We start from the raw sequence: 8,046 nt of genomic DNA, 5'->3' as shown, positions 1-8,046 counted from the left end.
CGATGTCACACTGCTCTTTGAAGGTTCCGCTGCATCGGTGATTTCATTCAGATTTTACACTGGAGAAGCTGTGTCGCACAGGACTGATCAAAGAGTTCCTCCAGAACAGACTCTGACTCCTCCTCTTACTCAATGGCTGACTGTGCTCAATCGTACGGAAGTAGTCTCTGAGTGGACTGACCATCATCCGTCGATCACACAGGAAGGTTCAGATAGCTCATCCAAAGTGGACTCTAGGTTCATCATGGTTAAAGCCATCACAATCTCAAAAACTGAATGGTGTGACTGCTCCTTCCTAGAAGATGCGGAATGCTCCTCGGCAGCCCTGTCGTCCTGCTTAGTCGCGCTTAGTCGACGACTAAGAAGTTTTTCCCAGATTTTTTTTAGAATTTTTCACCCGAAGACATAAAAAAAAGGCCGAAATCAACAACAATCGAACGCTCCATAAGATATCAATCGAAATTTTCAACCTGTACCTACCAACGCTCTGGAGTTATTTAAACCTATTTGCATAGAATTTCATTTATAACAAGGGCATATTACCGCCCTGTAGAAAATCAATAGAAATTTACGAGCTGTATCAACGCCCTAGACTCATTTCACCATATCTATTGGCCTGTAGAACATCGATTGAAAATTCCAGGCTTTATCAACGCCCTAGAGTAATTTGACCTTATTCCATGTAGATCAAAACCGAAAACCCCAAGCAGTATCAACGCCCTGGAGTAATTTGTCCCATATAGATCAGTGGCATCCTAACGCCCTGTAACAAAAATTAAAAGTAATTAAAAGTTCAAGCTTTATCAACGCCTTGAAGTAACTTGACCTCATCTTATGCAGACCAAGTGCATCTTTACGCCCCACATCACTTGAATATTCCAAGCATTATCAACGCCCTGGAGTAATTGTCATGCCATGTAAATCAGTTACATCTTAACGCCCTGAGGGACATCTTGACATTTGTATAAATGCTCTTGACTAATTTGACCTTGTCCTACGTAGATCTGATGCACCTAAATGCACTGCATCGATTGAAAACTCGAATCTGTATCGACGCCCTAGAGTAACTTGAACTTGTCTCATATAGATCAGCTGCATCTTAACGCCCTGTAGGACATTATTAAAAAAAATTCCAGCTGCATAAACGCTTTGGATTAATTTGACTTCATCCCATATAAATCAAGTGCATCTTGACGCCCTGAATGACATCGATAGAAACTCCAAGCTCTATCAACGCCCAGGAGTAATTTGACCTTATCCCAAATCGATCAAATACATCTCAACGCCCTGTAGGACATCAATTAAAAATTCAATACAATACATCTCAGCGTCCTGAAGTAATATGAACTCATTTTACGTAGACCAAGTGCATCTTTACGCCCTGTAGGACATCAATCGAATATTCCAAGATTTAATAACGCCCTGGAGTGATTTGACTTTGTTCCATGTAAATAAGTTGCATTTCAACGCCCTGAGAAACAAATGTCAAGATGTATAAACGCCCTCCACTAATTTGACTTTGTCTTACGTAGATCAAGTGCACCTCAATACCCTGTATCAATTGAAAATTCCAATCTGTATTGACGCCCTGGAGTAATTTGACCTTAAGTAGATGAAAAACCGAATTTAGTACTATACCATTTAATTCCACTAGAGTTTGTATCCTTTGACAGATTTTTTTTTTCTGTTCGGAACATAAACCACTGCGACCAATATTTGATCTATTGTAGTATATCCCGTGTCCTTTGTGTAGTGCATGTCGTTTAATTTGTCACTATCAAGAAGTGATAAAGCATTCGGTTTTCTTACAGTTGTAATTTTTAACTTGATCACAGGAAAGGATTCTAACTGAAAGGTTCCTACCCTTCGAAGAGTGTGATACAGATACTTGTATTTCGACCTCAACTGTAAGGCCGTCTTCAGTGTCGTGTACTAGACTCGACTAGGATACAAACTTTAGTGGAATTAAATGGTATAGTACTAAATTCGGGTTTTCATCTACTTATAGGTATTTTATTAAACAGCTCGAAGATTTATTATTGATTTGACCTTTTCTCACGTAAATCTTAGATCAGCTGCATATTAACGCCCTGTTGGACATCAATTGGAAATTCCATGCTGTAATAACGTCCTAAAGTAATTTGGACTCGTGTCATGTAAATCAACATTATATTAACGTTCTATTCAATGCTTATCTATTATCCTTGTCTTACGTAGATCAGGTGCAACTTGATGCTCTGTTTCCATTGAAAATTCCAAGCTGTATCAACGCCCTGGAGTTATTTGACCTCATTCTATGTAAATCATGGATATCTCAACGCCCTGTAGGACATTAATTAAAAGTCCTAGCTTTAGCAACGCCCTGGAGTAATTTGGTCTTATTTCATTTAGTTCAGAAACATCTTAACGCTTTGTATAACATAAATCGATCAAGCTATATCAGGTCTGCCCAACCTTTTTGGCTCTTTTTCAACATAATTGGTTAGTGCATTCGCAAAAACAGACCAATATGAACACAATTAGTCTTAAATGAAAGCTTTGCAGTATATCTGTCTAATCCATGCTGCAAATTCTAAATTTATATCAACGTCTTTGCTACCGATGCAATTAAGTCCAAAAATTGATCCTGAATTTTACCTTAATTTGCATCGCTAGCGAAGAGTTTGATAGAAATTTAAAATTTTCTGTATGGATTAGACAGATATTACAAAGCTTTCATTGGAGACTAATTTTGTTCATATTGGTCTATTCTTGCTAACGCACCAACCAATTATGACGAAAAAGAGCTAAAAAGGTTGGGAAGGCCTGAGCTATATCAACGGTCTGAAGTAATTTGAATTTATTTCATATTGATCTTTGCGAGGTCTAGAGCATATTTACGCCCTGTTGAAAATCAATTGAAATATCTTAGCAGTTTCAACGCCCTGGAGTAATTTGACTTCATCCTATGAAGATCAGGTGCTTTTAACTCGTTGATGGATGTCATCGAAATTGTCAAGATATATCAATGCCCTGGATCATTTTTTTCCACTTTCACGTACATTAGGTACATCTTATGGTAGGGGACGGACCTGGTGTTGGGGTTAGAACACACGCCTCTCACGCCGAGGACCTGGGATCGAATCCCATCCCCGAGTTAGTCACTAAAAATTTCAGTGACGACTTCCTTCGGAAGGGAAGTAAAGCCGTTGGCCCCGAGATGAACTAGCCCAGGGCTAAAAATCTCTTTAATAAAGATAGAAAAAAAAGACATCTTATGGTCGTCTAGGACATCAATTGGAGATTCTAGCCTTTTCAACGCTCTGGAATAATTCAGGCTTATTTTATGTAGGTCAGGTGCATCTTAACGCCCTTTAGGACATCAATTGAATATTCCAAACTGTAGACCGCCCTGGAGTAATTTGACCTCATTCTATGTCGATCAGGTGCAACATAACGATGTGGGGCATGAATCGAAAATTCCAAGCTGTATCAATGCCCTGGAGTAATTTGACCCTATTGCACATTAATCAGGTGCATCTTAATTGAAATTGTCAAGCTGTATAGTAATTGATCTTGTTTCATGTAGATCATAATAAAGCTTTGTAGAACATCAATTGCATGTTGAAATGTGCATGCATTATGACCTTATCAACGCGCTGGATTAATTTGACCTCATTCTTTGAAGATCAGGTAACGCTCTGTGTGACATTAATTGAAAATTTCAAGCTCCCTGTAAAAATCAATCAATTTTTTTAATCTGTATCAACACCCTGAATATACCTTGTTTCACGTAGATAAGCTGCAACCTAACGCTCAGTAGGAAACCAATTTAATTGTGTTTGCTTTATGACCTGAACTTTTTTTTTTTTTTTTTAATTTTTTTATTAGTATCATTCCAAACATTACATTCATTATTTCTTATATCTAGGTGTTCTGTGTTATTAGACAACACTATTATCCTAATTTGGTAAAACAAATCTAAGATTTTATTAACATTTTGTTAACAACATATTACATTTCATTTGCCGTAGCAGTTCAGATTTTTTACAATATGACCTGAACTAATAGATATCAATTAAAGAGTAGTATTTGGTCCTTCAGTTTCATTGTCTGCTCTTGCGGGAACGAGCGAAGCAATCAGGATCAATGTTGATTAGCGTATTGTGTATGCCGAGCAATTTATTTATTATATTGGTAAGTTCTTTCCGTTTTATATGTTGTTTATAATATCTATATTTTGTCTCATATGATTTGTCTTTAATATTTATCAAACGATTGTGCAACTTTTCTCGAATGTCATTTCCGAATGATTTTTCCGAATTTTGTCTCTTCGAGAAGTGATGCAGTTCATGAAGGTGCAGGAATAGTTCTTAGTGACAGGGTGCGTACCAGATGACTGATACGATCACTACCCTGAAATGTGGGAAGTTGTGAAACGTGATATTCGGAGAACAGACTTTCAAGGGCCTTGCGTTCGAGGAAAAGACATTTGGGAAATCAATATTTAGGGCAAAGTAGCACAATCCCTTAATTAAATGGATATTTCTATATAAAAGCATTTGCCTACAGGGCTTGATCCCTAATATTCGGTATTGTTGAAGAAATTGTTGGTTAAATTACACAGTATTAAAAAATCCTGTAAATTTCAGCTATTTCTGATGCACATGAAGGGAATGCCACGGATAGTGTAAAATTCTGTTAGTTTTAAAATTTACAAGCCTAATTTTGAATACTGATGTGAATTTAGATCGTCGTGTAAATTTACTTCATGGTGTGTGTGGGTTCCTGATTCCAAACAAATGACCAAACAGGTAATAAAATAAGGTGGAAGAGCCGATGCGGATTTCAGATGATTCATGATAGCCGTGGTGCTTCTTCAGAATAATGAGAAAAAGTCTTGCTTCGTCCATTTTAATCAACTTATTTATTTCAAAATTTTCCACCGCGAATCACTTTGTTTTGGAGTCAAAAGCTACCAAGGAAGCAAATACTAAACGACACCAGATGCTCGCAGAATCCTCGTTCCAAATAGATACGTTATGTGCTGCAGTCATTGTACTTCTCTTAAATCACTTGTCACAAATTTATGCACGAGTCACACCCGAAAACAAGTTACGAAAACCAACAATACACAACAATTTAAAAGGATTTTTTTTTGAACGGCAGTAAAGTAAACACTTTCCAATATGGATGACAGCACCTACGATGCCCACTCAGTCGCGAATCGCATCCACACGCAAATCGTGTAAAATTAAGCGTTTTCTGTTATATCTTCAATGCCCAGAGCAGAAATTCAATGGCAACGTTGTAGTTCTCAATGGTTTGCTGATCTAAATGCATGTGCATTAGAAGACGTGTATTTTTACGCTTGTTTAAACATTGCGAGAAGCAACTGTCTATGATTTCCACAATTCCAGTGCGGTTAATATTCAGAATTTCTTTCTGTGAGGTGTTTGATTTGCAGCCAAATACTTTTTACACCGTCTTCAGCTATAGGCTGCACAGACTGAACATAACTAACATTAGACAACGGACACACGGAACGACCAGTGGACCAGTGAAGAGTTTTTCGTTTGACGAAAAGTTTTCTTCGGCTGGGGCGGGAATCGAACCCACACTCCGTAGCACAATACGCCTAAACGACTGACGCCGCTAACCGCACGGCTACGAAGCCCACGAAGAAGCACCACGGCTATCATGAATCATCTGAAATCCGCATCGGCTCTTCCACCTTATTTTATTACCTGTTTGGTCATTTGTTTGGAATCAGGAACCCACACACACCATGAAGTAAATTTACACGACGATCTAAATTCACATCAGTATTCAAAATTAGGCTTGTAAATTTTAAAACTAACAGAATTTTACACTATCCGTGGCATTCCCTTCATGTGCATCAGAAATAGCTGAAATTTACAGGATTTTTTAATACTGAGCTCTTCTTTATGTAAAAACAAATAGTTCAAACGTTTGAGATGTTTTGTTTTTGGAAAACTCAAGAAAATCTTAGTAAACTTAATTATTTGATTTTTTTTAAGAAAAAATATCATATATTTCGATAAGTATGCTTATTACTTTACGTACAAACATAATCAAACATTTGAAACATCGAATCTTAGGTATTATATTATTAATGTTTAACTTTAAAACTTTTCTTCGCATTCTAGTCAAGTCTACATTTTTTTCTGGTCTGACATGACTGAGAATACGCATAATATTTCGATAAAAATTGTTCCGAGTTATGGTTGAGTAATAATCGCTGAAACGCGGTTACCATCGGCATATATAGTTAGAATTACAATTTGCGTCGAATTTTGCTTGAATTTTATAAAACTAGAGAAGAAGCATTTTGGTTGACTCAAATTGCTGAACCTTAGCTGGACAGCTCATTTTATGAAAAATTCTATGTATTTCTTCTCGTATCTTCTTCTCATATATTCCCTGAAGCAATCTTAGGGACATCGCATGGAGGAAAGTTGCAGTCTAATTCAAAAAAAAAAAAAAAAATGGCGACCATTTTGAATTTGGCTTCATCTTGAATTTTATCAGGAAAACGCGATTCACCTGAATTCTGAGATCAGCACCAAAAAGCATAGAAAAAAAAACTGTACAACAATATATACCGAATGAACGTTTTTCTTATTAAATGCAAACATCATTTTTTATACAATGCCTTTTTTTTCTTAGTCAATTTATCAAACAAAAAGAAATGCAATATCAAGTAATAAAAAAATCATACAATTCAGTTGTATTGTCAATATTATGCTTTTTTGAAAAGCTTTATACGGGCAGAATAGTACCAGAAACATAAATTGTCGTTACTCGAAAACTGTTGCAGCAATTTGCTCAAATTTTTCACGATTTAGTTTTAAAAGCGAAATGCTATAACAATATATTGTTTTAAAAGCGCAATGCTGAACATGAGAAAAAATTTGAAATTTGAGGGAGACACAAAAACGTTTACAAATAAACTGTTCTATGCGGTTTTAAGATTGGCACTAGATGATTCGTTTTACACGGAGTGATAGGTTCTACAAGACTGAGTTTATTTCATGGATTATATTTAAAGGAAACATCGTTAAAGTATTAGGGGTATGACTCTATGAAATAGTCACTTAACATATACAGTAGGCATTGTTAAGGTAGTTTCAATTGATAAAAGGACAACATAACATTCACTTTTTACATTAGCAAATAAATAATTTTCAAGTCCATGTACTTGATCTTTTCGTGCCATATTTTAATAGAAATGGAACACAAACTAAATTCGTGCAATTCCATATTGATTTTCGTTCGTTAGGAATGTACATATATTAAAGTTTTTGTGATATTTGTAATTTTAATATATTAAAATGTTGCTAAGAGTTTTCGGATTTCCGTTTATGCTCTATATAGACTGAAAGTCGAAAACTCATTGCAACATAACCTTCATAACAGTTGATCCCTATAGATTAAAATATTTGTGATATTTCTTATGAGACGACATCATTAGCGCCCTCTAGGCTTTAGCAACGCCCCCCTCAAATAGGGACGACTAAGAAGCTCAAATTTTACGATGACAGGGCTGCTCCTCGGTAACGGGTCCCACTTAGTCGGCACATGTCACTTTATGGACCGATAACTCCTGATTCGGCTGCTTAGATGGTTCCTCCTGAGCCGACTTCTGACGGTGCTCCAGGCAATCAGTTCGTTGATGTCCCCTGAATGCTGGCATGTCGATTTTCACAGTACGTTTCGGTGACTTCAAACGAGGCAAATGGGAGAACACTTGTTCCTCTTGAACGCTCTTTAGTTGGATGTCGGTTGGGATGCCTTCGAGTGAGTCGACAATGCATGACGCGGAGACCTGACGCGGAGACATGAGGATATCTTGAGATAAATATGGTTTGATAAATTATTAATAGCACTATCTAGCGGATGAATTCCCAATCATATTTTTCGCCACCTTGATCTGCTAAACAACTTTGCCAAGGATATCAACCTTCTTGCTTATCAGAATATTGGGATACAAGAGATCGAAAAGAATCTGTTTCTAGTGCAACCTAGAGGATAATTTCTCGTATG

Source organism: Aedes aegypti, chromosome 1, assembly GCF_002204515.2.
Source record: "Aedes aegypti strain LVP_AGWG chromosome 1, AaegL5.0 Primary Assembly, whole genome shotgun sequence".
Taxonomy (NCBI): domain Eukaryota; kingdom Metazoa; phylum Arthropoda; class Insecta; order Diptera; family Culicidae; genus Aedes; species Aedes aegypti.
This window is presented reverse-complemented; position numbering follows the sequence as displayed.